Source organism: Bufo gargarizans, chromosome 3 (assembly GCF_014858855.1).
Source record: "Bufo gargarizans isolate SCDJY-AF-19 chromosome 3, ASM1485885v1, whole genome shotgun sequence".
Taxonomy (NCBI): domain Eukaryota; kingdom Metazoa; phylum Chordata; class Amphibia; order Anura; family Bufonidae; genus Bufo; species Bufo gargarizans.
The window spans coordinates 376,456,766-376,479,621 of record NC_058082.1 but is presented as its reverse complement, the minus strand read 5'-3'; positions in this window follow the sequence as shown (position 1 = coordinate 376,479,621).

The following is a 22,856-nucleotide window of genomic DNA, read 5'->3' as shown; positions in this document are numbered from 1 at the left end:
AAATTGATATTTTACTATGCAAGCCTTCTACAAGATCATTAATAAATATATTGAAGAGAATAGGGCCCAATACTGACCCCTGAGGTACCCCACTAGTGACAGTTACCCAATCTGAGTATGTACCATTAATAACCACCCTCTGTTTTCTATTATTGAGCCAGTTACTTACCCACTTACAGACGTTTTCTCCCAGTACAGACGTTTTCTCCCAGGGTAAGATCCTAAATATGAGAAATATGAAGAGAGTGTCAAATAAGGGATTTGGCTCAGGTCGTGGTGCTGCTGGTGAGCTTCTGCTGCAGGGAGAGGACGTGGTCGATCTGTGCCAGCTACACGCACAAGTGAAACCCCTTTCTAAGGTGCGAGTAGGCGACAGTATTTGGTCGGGCCTAATGCGGCTCTACGAATGGTGAGGCCAGAACAAGTACAGGCGATAGTAGATTGGGTTGCTGACAGTGCCTCCAGTTCCTTCACATTGTCTCCCACTAAGTCTCCTGCTGAAAGATCAGAGTTGGCACCTGCAGCCAATGTCCATCAGTCTTTTACCTCACCCCCTTGCAAATCAGCTAAGCAGTTTGAGCCCCAGTCAGTCTGTTAGCAGGGTTTCCCAGGGCCATGCACCTAGCCCTGCCCAAGAAGTGGAAGAGATGCCCAACCGATGCCCAACCACTTATGTTTCAAGATGATTAAATGGGAGGACCATTAACGGGACGGGTACTGTGGAAATCACTGTTAAAGTGGCCGGCACTGTGGAAGTCACTGTTAAAGGGGCGGTCAATGTTAAAGGGGCAGGCACTGTGGAGGTCACTGTTAAAGGGTCATCCACTATGAAGGTCACTTTTAAAGGGGTGGTCCATGCAATGTGGAGGTCACTGTTAAAATAGCAGGCATTGTTAAAGGGCGGTCACTGTGAAGGTCACTGTTAAAGGGACGGGCACTGTGGAGGTCAATGTTAAAGGGGCAGCCACTGTGGAGGTCAATGTTAAAGTGCTGGCCACTATGGAGGTCACTGTTAAAGGGGTGGCCACTATGGAGGTCACTTTTATAGAGGGAGGCACTGTGGAGATGACTGTTAAAGGGGCGGGCACTGTGGAGGTCATTGTTAATGGGGCGGGTACTGTAGAGGTCACTTTTATGGGGTAAACTGTTGATATCTTTTTACGACACACGGAAACATAAAATGAAATGTCGAGACGTCTGTCTGTCTGTTTGTCTAGACTTTCTTTATGCACGACCAAACGACTGGACCGATCTTCACCAAATTTGGCACACGGGTACATCAGGTGTCCGGGAAAGACCGGGTCTCAGCTCTTTAGGACTTACTGTTTCTGAAATATTCACAAAAAAATACCTTCATTAGCCAATAGAAGCCAGCAAGCCTTTCACTTAAATCCAAACTGCCATTTACACGGTCACATGTCCCTTATCAGCCAATAGAAGCTCACAGGTCCTATGCCAGGTTGCCATAACAACTGATCATAGGTTTTAGCAGTTCGCAGGTCCTTAAATATTCATATGACGTATGATGGCACAATTACACTGATACATGCATAGGGGGCAGGGGCCACTAATAAACGGAGCTGTGGAGTTCACTGTTAAAGGGGCGGGCACTGTGGAGGTCATTGTTAAAGTGGCAGGCACTGTGGAGGTCACTATTAAAAGGGTGGGTACTGTGTAAGTCACTGTTAAAGGGGCGGGTACTGTGGCGGTCACTGTTAAAGGGGTGGCCACTATGAAGATCACTGTTAAAGGGGTGGTCAATGTTAAAGGGGTGGGCATTGTGAAAGTCACTGTTAAAGGGACGGTGATAAGAAATGGTTGTAGTGCAGCACAAAATGGACCTTCTGACCAATCCGGATTGCATCAGCCGTGATGGGACCACCGATCCACCGCCGTCCCACGTATAGTAGTAGATTACAGAAGAGTTCACAGCAGTATATCCAGTGTGACTTTTTATTGGAAAACAAGAGTGCACACACAAAGCAATACGACGTTTCGGCTAGGGCAGTAGCCTTTCTCAAGTATTCTGATACAAAAGGTGATCAATCATATAAATACCCAAATGGTCCCCCCATGTGACATGGTAAAACCAATGAACAAAGACACATTCTGAATTCCACCTGTGTGCTAATTAAAATGACCTCTGCTCCAACAGAAATACTGCTAAATAGTTAAATATACCTGATACTCATTAGGGAAAACTCCACAGGATGGAGACATGTATTTTTTTTCTGTTAGTTTTAGGGATAAGTACTCGAACACCCGTGCCCCCACACACACGCACACTAAATAAAGATTTCCACACACACACGCACAAACACATTCCCCTATGGCCCGCCGGATGTTCTCAGCCAAGGAGGCATACGCCCAGCTTGCCTCAGACTCCGAGAGCCCCAGTGAGGACAAGGACCCCACTTTACTTTTGTCATCTGCGTCCTCCTCATCATCTAGAGATGATGATGAGCCCCCAAGGCGGCGGAGACGCCACAGACGCCGCCAGGTGGAGCAAGGGGACCGCCAAGCCAGGGACCCTGTGGCCCACACTAGTACGAGAAGCTCTGGGGCTCGTACTAGTTTTCCGGCACACCAGTTAAGTCCACCGGAGCCCCCTACCGGTGAACTTACATGGTGTACCCCAGAGCATTTTGAGCCTGTGAATCCTGATTTTGTTGGCCAACCAGGAATCCAGATTCACACAGTGGGCTTCACTGAATATGACTATTTTAGTCTTTTTTTTAGTGACCACTTTGTGAATCTGATGGTGGAGCAAGCGAACCTGTACGCCCAACAGTTCATTGCTCAACACCCGGACTCCTTTTTGGCTAGGGCCGGTGGCTGGACTCTGGTCAGTGCAACCGAGATGAGAAAATTTTGTGGCCTCGTGCTGCACATGGGCCTAGTAAAAAAAAAATCCCATCTGAAGGGGCGTGGCTTGCCGGCTGAGCAAGATGGCTGCGTGAGGTGAGAGCTCCAGCGCTGCTCCAGCTATTCCGGCTACTCCAGCGACAGTGGGATAACAGACTAACTGAGCCTAACTGAGCCTACGCTACGGTTGAAAACTAGGGCCGGTTAGAATGACCAGAGGTATGAGGTCCGCGAAGAAACAGGGGAAGTTGGACTCTTTTCTGGGAAAGGAAGTCCCCCCGGAGACACTCCACCGTCTCCGTTATCATCTCCACCACCCTGTCAGCGAAACCAGGAAGCGGAAGAGGCTTGGAATAGCTCCCGATGTGAGATGGCAGTAAACCCGCGGAACGCTTCGTCGGATGCACTCCCACCTGCAGCTACAGGTCTTCAAATCGGGTGTGAGAGGCCCAGAGAACCCCGAGGTCCGCTGAACGGAGAGCCCTCAGAGGTATGTTACTCCTCCGTTTCCATCTCTGAACCCGCTTGGAGCGGGACAGATGCGACCGGGAACACAGCATGACGGGGAGACTTCGATGACCGAGGTGAGAGATTATACCACCCTAACTATTCAGGCGATCCCTACCAATGATCAACCTGCATCAAGTAATTTATTGAAAGACATGCTAGTCCTCTTCAGTGAGTCTATCCATAAAGATCTAACCTCCCTAGTCTGTCCGCTTCAGGTTGCGGTGGCAGAGGTGGGGAACAGGGTGGATTCCATTGAATTTAAGATGGAGGACTATGCTGTATCCTATAATCAGCTTAAAGAGGCCCACAATGATCTGATAGGAGAAATAAACCGGCTCAAGATAAAGGTGGTCGATTTAGAAGATAGATTAAATTCCGAGGGGTTCCTGAGGAAATTGCACCGAAAGATCTGACTCCTTACCTACAGAGCCTAATGAAAGCCCTGATCCCAGAGCTTACTTTGCATGATTTAACCCTGGATAGAGTGCATAGGGTGATGAGACCGAAGCATCTCCCTAGCTCATTACCTAGAGATATTTTGGTGCGGGTTCACTTTTTTCATATTAAAGAAGCGCTGCTAGTGGCATCCAGAAAACTAGGCACTCTGCCTCCTCCGTATTGTCAGATCAAGGTGTTTGCGGACTTGTCTGCTACCACTTTGCAACAGCGCCGTCAGCTTGGTGTGTTTACTACCGCTTTGCGACGGAGTAATATCCCTAATAGATGGGGGTTCCCGACTAAAGTCCTGATCCATCAACAGGGAACTGTTCATGTTATAACTTCCTTGAAGTCCGGGAAGCAGCTGTTGGACTCTTGGAATATTAAGATGGAGATTCCGGACCAAGGCCAAAGTTCGCTTACTTCCCTGGACTCTGAATGGCAATTAGTGACTCAGGGGAAGAGGCCCCACCGTTGATAGGGGCTACGGGAGCCACTGGGGTAGTGTCTGTTGGGGTAGCGCTGAGCAGTCCTTTCCGGCCATGAGCCGAAGTATATGGCCCTCCGAATGATTACAGGCATTATATGTTTGTCTTAAACTAATCTTTTTGTATTTTTTTGCTTCTTTATGTAGATTTGTTTGTCATTTATGTTCTGTCTGGCAGTGCACGGATAAAGTAAATTGTCTACAGGCCTTAATGTGGGAGAAACCGGACCCTGCGGGGGAGCAATCCCTCCACAGCATGGACACAGCATGGACACATGGTTCTTAAAATTGTCGCAGTAAATACGAAGGGCCTAAACAGCCCGTTTAAGAGGTCCATGCTGTGGAGGGAAGCAAAGATCCTGAAAGGAGATATAGTTTGTGCAACTGAGACGCATTTGTTGAAGGAGGATGCGTATAGACTTAAAAATACTCATTTTCCATACATCTTGCATTCTCACTATACAAAAAAGCAGAGAGGAGTGATGGTGGCAATTAGAGATTCGGTCGCGTTCCAGCCGCTTGAGTCTATAATTGATCAAAATGGGCGATACATTATCATAGTGGCATCCATAAATAATGTGATCTATACCATGGTGTTTGTATATGCTCCGAATAAGCATCAGTTACATTTTTTACCTAAATTAATGATTAAGGTGAACGCCGTTAGGAGGGGTTTGATCCTCTGGGGTGGAGATTTCAACTCTACTGTAGATCCAGCTATGGATTCGTCATCTGGGGCTGGAGGTCACCCCCAGGGCCTCAACTCCCTCTTATTGAGAGAGGATCTCTATGATGTGTGGAGGTTTCACCACGATGTAGAAAGAGATTATTCATTTTTTCAAATGTTCACCAAACATATTCCAGGATTGATTTCTTTCTGGTTGATCGACATTTGTTATGTAAAGCTATATACTCCACCATAGAAATTATTACATGGTCTGACCATGCGCCCATTACTTTGACAATTGGCAAAAATATTAACAGACCACCTTACTCTCCATGGCGTAATAATATATATCTATTGGAGCATCCCAAACACAAATTAGTATTTCAAGAGGGTCTAAAAGAATTTTTTTGCATTAATGACGGATCTGTGTCTAATCCCTCTTCTCTCTGGAATGCTCATAAGCCATATATACGAGGTCTGTTCATCAAAGCTGGATGTAGAGCAAAGAAGGAGAGAGAGGAGTGGATAATTGCCTTGATTACACAGATTAAGTCCTTAGAATCTAGTAATAAAATTAACCCCTCTGCCACCATAGGAATTCAATTGCAAAATCTCCGCCTCCAAGTAAAAGAGCATTTACTTTATAAATATGAGAAGGATTTAAAAACGACTCGTGCACTATATTATGCACAGGACAATAAATCGGGGAAATTGTTAGCCCGGAGATTAAAGGAGAGAACTATTAAAACTAAGTTCCCTTATATAACGTCAAAATCGGCGGATAAAAAGATCGTAAATCCACAAGGTATCGCAAATTCCTTTCAGGGTTTTTATGAAGCCCTTTATAATTTAGAACCCCCGTCTTTTGTAACATTGGCAGCCATAGATCAGTTTCTAGCCTTCATTGGCCTCCCGAATCTCACTGAGGCCCAATTAGGGAAATTAAACTCCCCTGTGACAGAGCAAGAAATTCTTGAAGTTATTGTGAAATTACCTAACAATAAACCTCCAGGACCAGATGGGTTCTCAAACGTATATTATAAGATATTCCAAAAAGAACTCTCTCCATATTTATGTCAATTTTTTTTACAAATGGTGAATACCAGTTGTCCTCCAAAAGAGATGCTGGAGGCAACGATAGTCACCATACCGAAAACTGATCCCCCTTCGGATGATGTAGGGAGCTACCGTCCTATTTCACTGTTAAATACCGATGCAAAAATATATGCAAAAGTTTTGGCGAGTCGTCTAGCTCCTTGTATCACAACCCTTACCCATATGGACCAAGTGGGATTCGTTAAGAGGTAGGCAGCTACAAGATAATACCAGGCGGACATTAAATATTTTGGACTATGTCCAGAGATCGAAAATCCCAACTCTTTTTGTCACTCTGGACGCCGAGAAGGCGTTTGACCGCATTAATTGGCGGTTCGCCTTCTCGGTGTTATCGAGGATGGGATTTTCGGGGGCAATTCTGGCGGCTATCAGGGCACTTTATACCCAACCAAGTGCTAGAGTGTGGGTCAATGGGGCGCTTTCGGACCCCTTTGATATAACTAACGGTACCCGCCAGGGTTGCCCCCTGTCTCCCTTGATATTTATTCTGACCATAGAGCCTTTAGCTCAAGCCTTACGTCAGTGTCCGGACATAGAAGGAGTTAGTATAGGGGGTATAGAACATAAAGTCAGCTTATATGCAGACGACATCATTCTGACGTTGTCAAAACCCCAAACATCTCTTACAGCTGCCATTGATATTATAACCCGATTTGGAGAACTCTCATTTTATAAACTAAATGCTCTCAAATCTCAGGCTCTTTCAATAAATATCCTTCCTACCCAGATGAAGAAGTTGAAGGATACCTTTGACTTAGACTGGCAAGATAACCAAATTGACTATCTGGGGATAAAGCTTACAGCGTCATTTAAGAAGCTATACGCTGTAAATTATGTCCCACTCTTAAGGGTTTTAGAGAAGGACCTTGACAACTTAGCTAAATACGAGGTGTCTTGGGTAGGCCGTATCGCATCTTTTCAGATGTTCACCCTCCCTAAACTCCTATACATATTTAAGACACTACCTATCACTCCCCCAAGCAGTTTTTTTCAGAAGTGTTCCCAGTTGATTAATGCATTGATTTGGAAATGGCACAGACCCAGAATAGCAATCACAATAATGCAGAGAGCTAAACTTCAGGGCGGACTGGGCCTCCCGAACATTTACGAGTACTTTTTGGCCTCGCAGGTATCACAATTAAGGGAATGGTGGGTGGGTAATTACGCTAAACAGTGGGTACATATAGAAACAACATTATCCCCTGGTAGTAGCTTAAAAACCCTTCTATTGGCAGCTCTTCACCCAACATTTAATCGACCACCTGTCCCGATAATAGTATCTATGGCTTTGGAAAATTGGGCCCAATTTCATAAATTAAACACCCAGGAGCTCGGATCCTTTCCACCCAATACCCCCATAACCGTACTCAATTTTCTTATCCCAAATATTTCGGTCTCGTCTTGGGTGCTGAGTGGATTGGATCTTCTCTCTAAGTTATTTATTTTGGATGCCCTTTGCCCCTTTGAGCATCTCCATAGACGATTCCTGATTCCACACACAGATGTTTATAAATATTTGTGCATTAGACACTTTTTAACTGCTAATTTTCCGTTTAATCTTGCATGCAATCAGGAAGTCTTTAAACTCTGGTCACTTCCCTCGCCACAAGGCACACGATTACGGCCCCTGTATATGATGCTGGGAGATAAATGATTATTCGTTAAAACGACTCCACTACTTATTTGGGAAGGGGACTTAGGGCTAATGTTCTCTGATGAACAGTGGTCCTCGGTCTTTTCCTTTATTTCAAAAAATGTTCGATGTGCTCTACATTATGAGTCTCTGATGAAAACCATATTAAGGTGGTATTATACTCCTGACTGCCTGAGTCATATTTTTCCCGATTCCTCATATTTATGTTGGAGGGGATGCGGACGAAGAGGTACGCTATACCATATCCTTTGGTCCTGTCCCATGCTGCAGGACATATGGAATGTTACGTTTTCTCTTGCCTCGGATTTGCTGGGTTTCCAGCTCCTGCCATCCCCTTCATTGGCCCTTTTATGGATCGATTTGGTTAGGATACCTTGTGAGGGGAGGGTGTTACTGGGGCACCTTTTTCTTTCAACCAAATTGGCCATAGCCCAAAATTGGAAATCACGGAACGTTCCTAGCCTAACGGAGATTATCCGTAGGCTAAATTCTACTTATATACATGAGCGCGTGCTGGCGGGAGTTGGAGACGCATCTAAGAGGTTTGAGAGGGAATGGGGCGTGTGGAGGACCTCTCCGCTCGCAGTATCATCCTTTGATTGATATGCTTAGTACGTAGTTTGATGTCCTGTAGTACAAAATGATATCTGTACAAATATTGTTTAACGATTGCACTGCATGTCTTTAGTCTACTTTGTTTGTTATGTATGTATTGCTGTATCGATTTCGGCTAGTTGGTGCTGCCAATGTGGCGATGTAAAGCGCTGACTGTGTAGCCGTTTTCTCTTTTTGCTTCTTATGCATAATCATGTATGTTTTTTCTCTTAAAATTAATAAAAAAGTATTGATCGGAAAAAAAAACTGTCAGGCATTACTGGAGTGGTGACGTCATCTACAAGACCCCACTTTACAGTACGGCCATGACACGTACCCGGTTTGAGGCCATCCGGAAATTCCTGCATTTTGCAGATAATGCAGCATGTCCCCTCAAGGTGATCCTGCCTATGACCGCCGGTCATCGATCATTTTGGGGCAAAATGTTTGGAGACCTATGTACCTGGAAGGGAGATTGCGGTTGATGAGTGTCTCATTGATTTGAAGGGGAGACTCATTTTCCGCCAGTATGTTCCCTGTAAGCGGGCGAGGTATGGTGTGTAGCTGTACAAACTTTGTGAGAGTACCTCAGGGTACACTTACAACTTATGTGTGTACGAGTGGGCGAGATTCCCGTTTTGAACCCCCAGAATGTCCCCCCACTCTGGGTGTTAGCAGGAAACTTGTGTGGGACCTTATAGACCCACTGCTAGTTAAGGGTTACGACCTGTACGTGGATAACGTTTATACTAGTATCCCCTTGTTCCAGTCCCTCACCGCCAGATCCACTTCCGCTTGTGGGACCGCACGGAAAAATCAACGCAGGTACCGCTGCAACGGTCCCGATCATCCGGGCCTCTGCATTATTGGTTGCTACAGGTAGTACCACAATTCCATGGAGTACTAAATTTATAATCCCCTTCCCCAATTCTAATTCCATTTAGCCACTGATAATCGGGGGGAAAAAAACTATGGTTCTCAGACTTAAACTTAGACACTAAAACAAAAAATTTACTTTTTTCAAAAATATTATTTTGTAAAACTAAAATAAATTTAAAAGTAGACATATTAGGTATTGTCGCGTCTGTAAGAATCTGCTCTGTAAAAATACCCCATGACCTAAGCCTTCAGACGAACACGGTCAAAAAAATAAAATAAAAATTGTGCAAAAAAAAGGTATTTTTTTGTCACCTTACATCACAAATAGTGTAATAGCAAGCGATCAAAAAGTCATATGCCAGACAAAATAGTGTCAATAAAACTGTCCTCTCATCCCGCAAAAAATGAGCCCCTACCTAAAATAATCGGCAATTTTTTTTTTTTTAAATGAGACTATGGAGATACTAAATTTATATATTTTTTGGTTTATAAAAGGATAATATAGTGTAAAACCTAAATACATAAAAAAAATTAGACATATTAGGTATTGCTGCATCCGTAAGAATCTGCTCTATAAAAATACCCCATGATCTAACCCCTCAGATGAACACAGTCAAAAAAATAAAATAAAAACTGTGCCAAAACAGCTATTTTTTGGCAAATTTTCAATTTTAATCCGTTTTTTCCAATAACAAAGCAAGGGTTAACAGCCAAACAAAACTTAATATTTATTACCCTGATTCTTCAGTTTACAAAAACATCCCATATGTGGTTGTAAACTGCTATATGACCAAACGGCAGGGCGCAGAAGGAAAGGAACGCCGTATGGTTTCTAGAGGGCAGATTTTGATGCCTTTGTTTGTTTGGCACCATGTCCCATTTGAAGCCCCCCTGTTGCACCCCTAGAGTAGAAACTCCATAAAAGTGACCCCATCTAAGAAACTTCACCCCTCAAGGTATTCAAAACTGATTTTACAAACTTTATTAACCCTTTAGGGGTTCCTCAAAAGTTTATGGCAAATGGAGATGACATTTCAGAATTTCTATTTTTGATAACCTTGCATCACAAAAATGTAATATAGAGCAACCAAAAATCATATGTACCCTAAAAATAGTCCCAACAGAACTTGCCACCTTATCCCATAGTTTCCAAAATGGGGTAACTTTTGTGGATTTTCTACTCTAGGGGTGCATCAGGGGAGCTTCAAATGGGAAATGGTGTAAATAAACCAGTCCAGCAAAATCTGCCTTCAAAAAACCACACGGCTCTTTTACCTCTACGCCCTACCGTGTGCCCGTACAGTAGTTTACGGCCACATATGGGGTGTTTCTGCAAACTATAGAATGGGTGCAATAAATATTGAGTTTTGTTTTACTGTTAACCCTTGCTTTGTTACTGTAAAAAATTGATTAAAATGGAAAAAATTTCAAGAAATTTAAATTCTTAAATGTCATCTCCATTTGCCAATAGCTCTTGTGGAACACCTAAAGGGTTAACAAAGTTTGTAAAATCAGTTTTGAATACATTGAGGGGTGTAGTTTATTAGATGGGGTCACGTTTATGGAGTTTCTACTCTAGGGGTGCATCAGGGGGGTTTCAAATGGGACATGGTTTAAATAAACCAGTCCAGCAGAATCTGCCTTCCAAAGATGACACGGCGCACCTTTCCCTCTATGCCCTACAGTGTGCCCGTACAGTAGTTTATGGTCACATATGGGGTGTTTCTGCAAACTACAGAATCAGAGAAATAAATATTGAGTTTTGATTGGCCGTTAACCCTTGCTTTGTTACTGGAAAAAAATGATAAAAATGGCAAATGTGCCCCAAAAAAAAAATCGAAATTCAGATATTTTATCTCCATTTGCCATTAACTCTTGTGGAACACCTAAAGGGTTAACAACATTTGTAAAATCAGTTTTGAATACATTGAGAGGTGTAGTTTCTAGAATGGGGTCATTTTTGGGTGGTTTCACAAAGTGACTTCAGACCTGAACTGGTCTTTAAAAAGTTGTTTTTTGAAAATTCCTGAAAAGTGTCTAGATTTGCTTCTAAACTTCTAAGCCTTGTAACGTCCCCAAAAAATAAAATGTCATTCCCAAAATGATTCTAACATGAAGTAGACATATGGGGAATGTAAAGTAATTACTATTACTTTTGGAGGTATTACTATGATAGAAGTAGTGAAATTTAAACTTGGAATTTTGCTAATTTTTCAAAATTTGGGGTAAATTTGGTATTTTTTTATAAATAAAAATGATTTTTTTTTTACTCCATTTTACCAGTGTCATAAAGTACAATATGTGACAAAAAAACATTCTCAGAATGACCTGGATAAGTAAAAGCGTTTTCAATTTATTCACACATAAAGTCACATTGGTCAGATTTGCAAATAATGGCCTGGTCCTAAAGGTGAAAATGAGCCCGTTCCCTAATGGGTTAAAGGGGCGGGCACTATAAAGGTCATTGTTGAAGGGGTGGTCAATGTTAAAGGGGCGGGCACTGTGAAAGTCACTGTTAAAGGGGGCGAGCACTGTGGAGGTCACTGTTAAAGGGGCAGATACTGTGGAGGTCACTAATAAAGGGGCCATCACTATTAAAGGGACAAGCACTGTGAAGGTCAATGTTAAAGGGGTGGCCACTGTGGAAGTCTCAGCTCTCTAGGGCTTAACAATCCTGAGATATTCCACAAAAATTGCCTGCATTAACCAATAGAAGCAAGCAAGCCTTTGACTTAAATCCAAACTGCCATTTACATGATCACATGTCCCTTATAAGCCTATAGAAGCTAGCCTTTCCTTTTCCAGGTTGCCATAACAACTGATCACAGCTTTTAGCAGTTCGCAGGTCCATAAATATTTAGTTATATGACGGCTCAACTACACTGCTACATGCATGGAAGGAAAGAGCCACTATTAAACGTATGGGCACTGTAGAGGTCACTGTTAAAGGGACAGGCACTGCGAAGGTCACTGTTAAAGGGGAGAACATTGTTTAAGTCACTGTTAAAATGGCGGAAACTGTGGAGGTCACTGTTAAAATGGTGGCCAATGTTAAAGGGTCGGGCACTATGGAGGTCACTGTCAAAGGGACGGGCACTGTGAAAGTCAATGTTAAAGGGGCAGGTACTGTGGAGGTCACTGTTAAAAGGGGCGGGAAATAATAAAGGGGCGGGTACTAATAAAGGGACGGGCACTGTGGAGGTCACTGTTAAAAAAGTGGTCAATGTTAAAGGGACGGGCACTGTGTAGGTCACTGTTAAAGAGGCAGGCACTATTTAAGGGACTGGCAATGTGAAGGTCACTGTTAAAGGGGCAGGCACTATGAAGGTCACTGTTAAAGAGGCAGGCACTATTAAAGGGACGGGCAATGTGAAGGTCCTTGTTAAAGAGGCGGGCACTGTGGAGGTCACTATTAAAGGGGCAAACACTGTGGAGGAGGTCACTATTAAAGGGGTTGTGGAGGTCACTGTTAAAATGGTGTTCAATGTTTAAGGAGCGGGCACTGTGGAGGTGACTGTTTAAGGGGCAGGCACTGTGAAGGTCACTGTTAAAGGAGCAGCCACTATGAGTGTCACTTTTAAAGGGGTGCTCAATTTTAAAGGGGCAGTCAATGTGAAGGTCACTGTTAAAGGGGCGAGCATTGCTAAAGGGGAGGCCACTATGGAGGTGACTGTTAAAGAGGCAGGCACTGTGGAGATCACTGTTAAAGGGGTGGGTACTGTAGAGGTCACTGTTATGGGGGAAACTGTTGATATCTTTTTACGACACACGGTAACATAAAATGAAATAGATTAAAATATACCCGTGCGAAGCCGGGTCCTTCTGCCAGTCTCTTATATATATAAAAATGAGTTTCTGTCTAGACGTCGGTTTGTCTTTCTGGACGTTCTTTATGCGCGACCAAACGACTGGACCGATCTTCACCAAATTTGGCACACAGGTACATTCAGGTGTCCGGGAAAGTTTTAGAATGGGTCTCAGCTCTCTAGGACTTAAAAATCCTGAGATATTCGAAAAAAATGGCCTGCATTAGCCAATAGAAGCCAGCAAGCGATTCACTTAAATCCGAACTGCTATTTACATGGTCACATGTCCCTTATTAGCCAATAGAAGCTTGCTGGTCCTTCTCCAGGTTACCATAACAACTGATCACAGGTTTTAGCAGTTAGCAGGTCCATAAATAATCAGTCATATGACGTATAATGGCTCAACTACACTGCTACATGCATGAAAGGCAAGGGCCACTATTAAATGGACGGGAGCTGTTAAAGAGGCGGGCACTGTGGAGGTCACTGTTAAAGGGGAAGGTACTGTGGAGGTCACTGTTAGAGATGCGGGCACTGTTAAATGGGGAGGCCAATGTTAAAGGGGCAGGCATGGTAGATAGAGGTCACTGTTAAAGGGGAAAACACTGTGGAGGTCTGTGATAAAGGGGCGGGCACTGTGTAAGTCACTGTTAAAGGGGTGTGCACTGTGAAGGTCACTGTAAAAGGGGTGGTCAATGTTAAAGTGGCGGGCACTGTGGAGGTCACTGCAAAAGGGACAGGCACTGTGGAGGTCACTGCAAAAGGGGCAGGCACTGTGGATGTCACTGTTAAAGGGGCGGGTATTGTGAAGGTCACTGTTAAAGGTGCGGAGACTGTGAAAGTCACTGTTAAAGGGGCAGCCACTATAAAGCTCACTGTTAAAGGGATGGCCAATGTTGAAGGGGCAGGCACTGTAGAGGTCAATTTTAAAGGGGCGGACACTGTTAAAGGGGCAGGCACTGTTAAAGGGCAGGGCACTGTGGAGGTCACTTTTAAAGCGGCAACACTATGAAGGTTACTGTTAAAGTTCGAGAACTGTGGACATCTCTGTTAAAGGGGCAGTCACTGTGCAGGTCATTGTTAAAGATGCATTCACTGTTCAAGGGGCGGGCACTGTGGAGGTCACTGTTAAAGAAGCAGGCACTGTGGAGGTCGCTGTTAAAGGGGCAGGCATTGTTCAGGTCATTGTTAAATAAGCTGGTACTGTAGAGGTCATTGTTATGGAGGAAACTGTTGATTTTTTTTTTTTTACTACACACGGAAACATAAAATTAAATAGATGAAATATACTGGTGCAAAGCTGGGTCCTTCTGCTAGTATATATATTCCTAGTAATTACACATTTATTTTGTTTTTGTGCCATATATATTTTACAATTACAAAAAAAATATAAAATATATAAATCTAATTTAACCTCTATTTCTGAAAACGTTTGTGACAGGATTTAAATCACAGCTTCTGCATCATAGTCCAGAACTTTAATCACTACACTCTCTAGCAGAGAGAACAGAAAAGGACAAAGGCAGGTTGATTACAGGTAGTAGCTCGTCCTTGCTGAAAAGTGGAGTGGAGCATATAATACTTCTCATGCTGAGGTAACAGAAAATGACAGAGGAAGGTTCAGGACAGGTGGGGGCACAGGGCCTGCTCCCAGGCTATGCCAATTAAGCATTGTGTCTGAAGAACCCACCTGACAATTGGCTGAGGGTGTCTGATGTCACTTGCGACGAAGTAGATGAACGAGTCAACCATTCAAGCACCGCTGGGTTGCTGGTCAAGACACAACCGCTAGATTACACCTGGAGCTCAGGCCTCTCGCTGCGACTCCTTCTGCCTGTGACAGAATCATTTTGGCCACTGCCCGTTCCCTTTGAAGGGCCTGCCACTTGTCTGTCTGCCATACTGTTAGATAAAATAATTAAATCAAAATGAAATTAATACACTCCAAAAATGCTGTAGAACAATATAACTTGACTGCAGAGCGGCAAATAAAACGTACCGTACTTGTTTTTTCCACTAATACACCCCAAACAAGGCTGTAGTACAATGTAACTGCACCACAGAACGGCAAATAAGATGTCCTTTTTTTTACACTTATACACCTCAATAAAGGCTGTAGAACAATGTAACTGCATTGCAGAACGGCAAATAAGATGTAATTTGTTTTACACTTATACACCCCAAAAAAGCTGTAGAACGATGTAACTGCACCACAGAATGGCAAATAGGATGTCCTTTTTTTAATACTTATACACCCCAAAAAAGCTGTAGTACAAAGTAACTGCACCGCAGAATGGCAAATAAGATGTACTCCATTTTTTTATCAACCATGTTTGCTTGATGGCTATGCACCTGTGACTATGTATATGAATGTGCTAGTTTAAATATTCTTGTAGTTTTTTTACACTTATACACCCCCAAAAAAGATGTAGTACAATGTAATTGTACCGCAGAACAGCAAATAATACATACTTTTTAGACTATTAAACCACCCTAAAAAAGTGTTTAGTACAATGTAACTGCAACGCAGAACGGGAAGTAAGACATCTTTTTTTTACACTAATACACCCCAAAAGAAACAGTAGAACAATTTGAATGCACTGCAGAACGGTTAATATGACGTATGTATATTTCCTATAAATACACAATGCAACACAGCACTTGTACCCCAATGACAAACAAGGTTTGCTGGAATTACAGAGGTAGTATCTAGTGCAAACCTAAAAGTGCAGCAAGGTGTAATAGAATCGCTCCTATTACCCAGGCTGTACACTCTCCTATTACAACCTGTTCTCCTTTTATATTGTAGATGATGCCTCCCTCTTCTTGCCCTACACCATGAATAATCTTTCCCCAAACTTGTAAATTGTTTTTTTCAGCACAATAAATTATTTTCTAATACTGTCCCTAGCGCCTGCTAACGTCTCTCCCTATACTAAGCACACTGGAAAATAGCAGAATCCAAAATGGCTGAGGGTATTTATAGGCTGTGACATCACAGGGGTTGGCTGGCTGCTAATTGGCTGCATGTATGTGCAGCCAGCCAGTAGCGCAGGGGCAACACGTGAGGTGCACTGTGGACCGATGAAGGGCCAAATTATAACACACAGTTAATCAGTTTACTCACGGTTAGAGAAAGCCTCCCTGGGCTGGCAGCACAGCATTGAGGTGGACAGCACCAAATCCTCCGGGGCACGCTCTGTGGTAGGGAAGCATCAGCCAAGATGGTGGTTGAGGTGCCCTTGATGTTAGGGGTGCTTAGGGTGCTGAGTCCCTTAACCTCTTAAGGACAAATGACATACCGGTACGTCATGATGTCCTGGTACTTAAGGACACAAGACGTACCGGTACGTCATGTATGGTTCCGATCACTGCCGCCAGGCGGGCGGTGATCGGAACCCGGTGCCTGCTCAAATCATTGAGCAGGCACCTAGGCTAGATGCGCCGGGGGGTCCTGTGACCCCCCCATGTTGGCGATCGCAGAAAACCGCAGGTCAATTCAGACCTGCGGTTTTCTGCGTTTCCGGGTTATTCGGGTCTCTGAATACCCGATAATCCGGAACAGGATGGTGATGGTGTTGTGATTTCACCCCACCAATCACCATCCAGCGATCCTGAGTGGTGATGGTGACATCACCACTCAGGATCGCCTCTGATTTGTCTGTGGGCGGGACTGCGGCAGATTCAAAAGATGCAGGCGCTCCTCTCCTCCTCCTTTTGTGTTCCGGAGCCGGAGGAGAGAGGAGCTGCCTGCACGTGTCATCCGTCGGTGCCAGCATCACCCCATCTTTGCCCCCCAGGACCTGATCTGTGCCCCAGCACCCCCCATCTGAACTTCAGGTACATAGGGAAAGCATAGGGAAAGCATAGGGAAAGTTTGGGTTAGGCAGGAAAAAAAAAGGTAAAGTTAGTTTGTTCAACTTTGATTTTTTTTGTGTACGCTGACTGTGGCCGGCACTTTTAGCGTCCGGCCACTGTTAGCGCATCGCACACCCCACCGCTGATCAACTTCGGACGGTTGATCAGCGGTTTTGAAAAAAAATTATTCTCATTTTTTGGCCTTTTTTTTGTTAGTTTTTTTTTCTGTTAGTTTTAGGGTGAGTTCGTGAACACCTGTGCCCCCACACACACGCACACAAAATAAAGATTTCCACACACGCAGACACGCACTCCCCATGGCCCGCCGGACGTTCTCGGCCGAGGAGGCATACGCCCAGCTTGCCTCTGACTCCGAGAGTCCCAGTGAGGACGAGGATGACCCCACCAAGTTGCGATCTACTTGGTACAGGTTGCCATGTGCAACTCTTTTGTGCTATCCCTGTCACGAGGGTGTCAAGAACCACGGCTGACTCCGTTATACCCGGGGTCAGGAAGTCGCAGCGGTTGGCTGCGCGCTCTATGTAGAAAGATAGGGCTGTTTCTTTATGGTAGCTTTCTGGGTTTGCTTTGCAATCCTTTTTGGCTCACTCAGGGATCCGTAGCTCCTTCTCCTCAGCTGTTCCTTGTCCAGCACTCCCAACCTCCTTATATTCCCCTCTCCCACTTCTCTTGTTGCCAGATATAGAGCTTCCTGCCTGGACTTCTACTATACTGACCCACTGGAGCTGTGTTGCTGCGTTCCCTGGTTGTTGTTCCAGAACATTACCCTCCGGATCCCTGTTGGGCCTTTGTGGTCTGCTGTTGTCGCCCACCTGAGATTATATGTTTGTCTGTATTGTCTGTCCTCTCCTTGGTGTTTTCCTCTTAGTGTCAGTGGTGCGGACTAGTGATCCCACCGCCCCGTTCACTACATAGGGCTCATCTTAGGGAAAGCCAGGGTTTAGGCACGTGATCAGCGTACGGGTGAGGAACCCGTCTAGGGACGTCAGGGCAGTCAGGTGCCAGCCGCAAGGTGAGTCAGGGGTCACCACCTTTCCCTGTCCCTTGGGCAGGGCCTTCCCTTTTCCCTCCCTTTGCGTGACGCCGGTCATTACAATCCCGAAGCGCTGGCAGCACAGGGACATTCCTCCAGTTCTATGAGGTAGTCCTCAAGGCCCTGATCTTTTTGGACCGGGAAAGAGCAGGCCAGAGTACCTCAGGAACTGTAGGCACCCGGATCGTCCCTGGCCAACACTTTCCAGGTGTGGGCCCCCATACTGGAAAGAAGGGACAAACTCAAAAAAGGTGCAGAGTGTGTCACAGGAGGGGGGTACGGAAGGACACCACAACTCAATGTGACACGTGCCCCAATCATCCAGGCCTCTGCATTTTTGGTTGCTTCAGGGAGTATCACACTTCCATGGAGTACTAAATTTAAATCCCAATTTAGCACTCGCATCGGATAAAAAAAAACTGGTTCTCAAACTAAAATAATTCATTAAAAGTAGACATATTAGGTATTGCCGCGTCGGTAATAATCTCCTCTATAAAAATACCCCATGACCTAACCCCCCAGATTAACACAATCCAGAAAAAAAAAAAAGGCGCAATTTTTTTTTTTGTCACCTTACATAATAAAAAGTTTAATAGCAAGCGATCAAAAAGTCATATAGCCCCCAAAATAGTGCCAATAAAACCGTCGTCTCATCCTGCAAAAAATGAGCCCCCACATAAGATAATCGGATAAAAAAAAAGAAAATGACTCAGACTTTAGAGATACCCAAAAATCTTTTTTGTATCAAAAAGGATAATATAGTCAAAAACCTAAATAATTGTAAAAAAAAAGACTTATTAGGTATCACCGCGTCCATAAGAATCTCCTCTATAAAAATATCCCATGACCTAACCCCCCAGATTAACACGGTAAAAAAAATTAAAAACTGTGCCAAAAACGCTATTTTTGGCACTTTTCCATTTCAATACGTTTTTTTTCCGGTAACAAAACAAGGGTTAACAATCAAACAAAAGTTAATATTTATTACCCTGATACTGCAGTTTACGACCACAGTATTTGTGGTCGTAAACTGCTGTATCAGTAAAAGGGAGGCCGCAAAAGAAAAGGACCAACATGGTTTCTGGAAGGCCGATTTTGATGGCCTTTTTTATTGACACCATGTCCCTTTTGAAGCCCCCCTGATGCCCCCCTAGAGTAAAAATTCCCTAAAAGTGATTGCCGGTATACAAACTTTATTAACCCCTTAGGTGTTCCTCAACAGTTAATGGCAAATGGAGATGAAATTTCAGAATTTCAATTTTTGGTAACCTTGCCTCACAAAAATGTAATATAGAGCAACCAAAAATCATATGTACCCTAAAAATAGTCCCCCAAAAAATGCCACCTTATCCCGTAGTTTCCAAAATGGGGTCACTTTTAGGGAGTTTCTACTCCAGGGGTGCATCAGGGGGGCTGAAACAGGACACGGTGTAAATAAACCGATCCATAAAAATCAGCCCTCCAAAAACCAAACGGCGCATCTTTCACTCTACACCCCGCTGTGTGGCCGTACAGTAGTTTACGCGCACATATTGGGTGTTTCTGTAAACGGCAGAGTCAGGGCAATAAAGATACAGTCTTGTTTGGCTGTTAACCCTTGCTTTGTTAGTGGAAAAAATGGGTTAAAATAGAAAATAAGGCATAAAATAGAAAATAAATTTTCAAATTTCATCCCCATTTGCCAATAACTCTTGTGCAACACCTAAAGGGTTAACGATGTGTGTAAAATCAGTTTTGAATACCTTGAGGGGTGTACTTTCTTAGATGGTGTCCAGGGGCGTAGCTAACGGCTCATGGGCCCTGGTGCAAGAGTTCAGCTTGGGCCCCCCTTCCCTCAGTGCGTTGTGTGTCTTCTTATGTGGCACAAGGGTCTTTGGGCCCCCTCAGGCTCCTGGGCCCGGTAGCGACTGCTACCTCTGCACCCCCTATAGCTACGCCCATGATGGTGTCACTTTCAGGGAGTTTCTACTCCAAGGGTGCATCACGGGGGTTGAAACAGGACACGGTGTAAATAAACCGATCCATAAAAATCAGCCCTCCAAAAACCAAACGGCGCACCTTTCACTCTATGCCCCGCTGTGTGGCCGTACAGTAGTTTACGGCCACATATTGGGTGTTTCTGTAAACGGCAGAGTCAGGGCAATAAAGATACAGTCTTGTTTGGCTGTTAACCCTTGCTTTGTTAGTGGAAAAAATGGGTTAAAATGGAAAATTAGACAAAAAAATGAAATTCTCAAATTTCATCCCCATTTGCCAATAACTCTTATGCAACAACTAAAGGGTTAACAACGTATGAAAAATCAGTTTTGAATACCTTGAGGGGTGTAGTTTCTGAGATGGGGTCATTTTTGGGTGGTTTCTATTATGTAAGCCTCGCAAAGTGACTTCAGACCTGAACTGGTCCCTAAAAATTGGGTTTTTGTAAATTTCTGAAAAATTTCAAGATTTGCTTCTAAACTTCTAAGCCTTGTAAAATCCCCAAAAAATAAAATATAATTCGCAAAATAATTCAAACATGAAGTAGACATATGGGGAATGTAAAGTCATCCAAATTTTTGGGGGTATTACTATGTATTACAGAAGTAGAGAAACTGAAACTTTGAAATTTGCAAATTTTTCAAAATTTTTGGTAAATTAGGTATTATTTAGTGCAAAAAAAAAATATTTTGGGTCATTTGGGACATGAAGTACAATATGTGACGAAAAAACTATCTCAGAACGGCCTTTTTAAAGTTATCAGCACTTAAAGTGGTCAGATTTGCAAAAAATGGACTGGTCCTTAAGGTGAAATAAGGCTGTGTTCCTATAGGGTTAATGGTTTTTGTCGTGATGCTGGTACTGTTAATGGTGGTACAACCATTAGTAGTAATAATTAGGTAGACAGTGGTAATATGCAACTCACAACTTTTACTGGTGTTGACTTTGATGGTAGCAGTACAAAATACAATCTCTTGTTGGTATTTAGAGTTAATCTGCAGATCCACTGTTCCTAGGCTTTTTAGGTTTGATTTAAGCTTAGCTGGATGTTTTCTGCATCAGTGCAATTTAGTGAGGTTGCCGGAGGCTATGGCATCCTTCACCTGAATATCCCAAAGGTCCTTGATGCCTGATTTGTGGCTTTTATCCTTTGGATGTTTAAGTCTTTTCTCTTGTCCCTTTCTGGACTAAACTTTCATCAGAGCAGAAGTGCTAGATCTGCACTCTCTCACTCTCAGCAGACTGACTAATCAATCAACAACCACTGACCTGTCCCCGTCCTGTCTCACTAGGCCTGAACTAGGTATATATATGGAACCTAAGTTTTATCCCCATCTAGTGGTAGGATGTATAAATTACACCTAATCTGCCTGGTAACAGGGATTTTGCAGATAGAATAGTACAAAGTCACATAATACAGCATAATACATTTTTTAGGGTAAAAAGTGCTTTTAAGCAGTGCCTACACACACGTAGTTGGACGCTGCACATGGCATTGTGGATGATCCCTCGTTCGCAGAGTTCTTTACTCCATGTCCTAACATGTGCAGCAGCCATTTTAGGAGAAAATGCAATTCGTTACCATGAAGTGTGAGGAAATTTGGATTCCGTGCAAATTTAAAAAAATCTGAAATTCGGAACGAACTCCACTTTGTCAACTTTGATTCGAACATCTCTAGGCCTGAAGAAAATGAGGGCGCACCAGCAAATGCGGCCACCCTTGATTCACTTCTATTGTAGGTCCAAAAAGAGCCGGGTGTCCGTGCTGTGGTATTAACGGAACTCCCAAAAAAGTGAATAGAGATCGTAACCTCTCCATTCACCTCTATGGGACTGATGGAAAAAAATAATAATTCAGAGCTCCAAGAGAAGTAAATGGATGGGTGGCCACAACCTCATTCACTTTGGGGCTACTGTTCTAAAAATAGGTAAGGGTTCCAAAGAAAGGACCTGTATCTATTTGACATTGGTGTCATATCCTAGAGATACAGTGATACAGTATGTCACCAAAGTGTGAGATTGGCCAAACCCTATAAATAAAAACTGTCCTCTGAATCATGCATCATGCACTGAACTTTTTTGCTTTGTATAAAAGAGTAGCATTCTCACCATTATTTGATGGTTAGAGTTATGATAGTTTTAAACAAATAAGAAATATCTTATTTTCATACTGTTACTTAGCTGTCTACCTAGCCACGTGTGTTCTGTATTGAACACACTGATCACTAATGTAGATAATAACAGTGCTTCGTTAAGTCAGAAGTGTCACTAGGGTGATTAATTTCAGTAATCACAAAGTTATGCCCTTTCACCCACCCATTTTTTCACAATATTTTCTCCTTTTTAGCACTTGTCTATCTATATTTATGGTCATAAACATATTGTCCTCCAGTTACTTCTGACACCATTTGTCTTTATTACTGTCATGTCATTTATTCTGTCACTTTCTGTCACTTCCCTTGTATATTATGCATCTTTCTATTTAGTTCAATTCTGTGCATTTGAGATCTTGACTGATAAATGAACCCATTTGTAAATCCTGTGGTGTTTTTTTTCTGGCAGAAATGCCCTCCCAGAATCCCACTCATGAAAATGATGTATAATTAAAATCCTACTCATTAATCCAAACCACACACTGAAAGCCACAATCTAACTCTTCCCTGTAACGACTGAAAGAGGGAAGAAAGGCACAGTGTGATATGTTGACCCTTGCTGCTCTTTTCTTTTTTCATTCTGCAGAATGTATTTATTACATACCTCTTCTAATCTATTTCTCATTATTATTTATTTTTTCTATATTATAGACAATCATTTAATGCTGTCCTCTCATAGGAATGCACTGCCTTACAGAATACTGCAGACCATCAATATTTACAAGGATTCAGAACATCAGCAGTCATTTGATGTCATTTGCAACACATCACTCATTCAGTTCCCCAGTGGTATCCTCA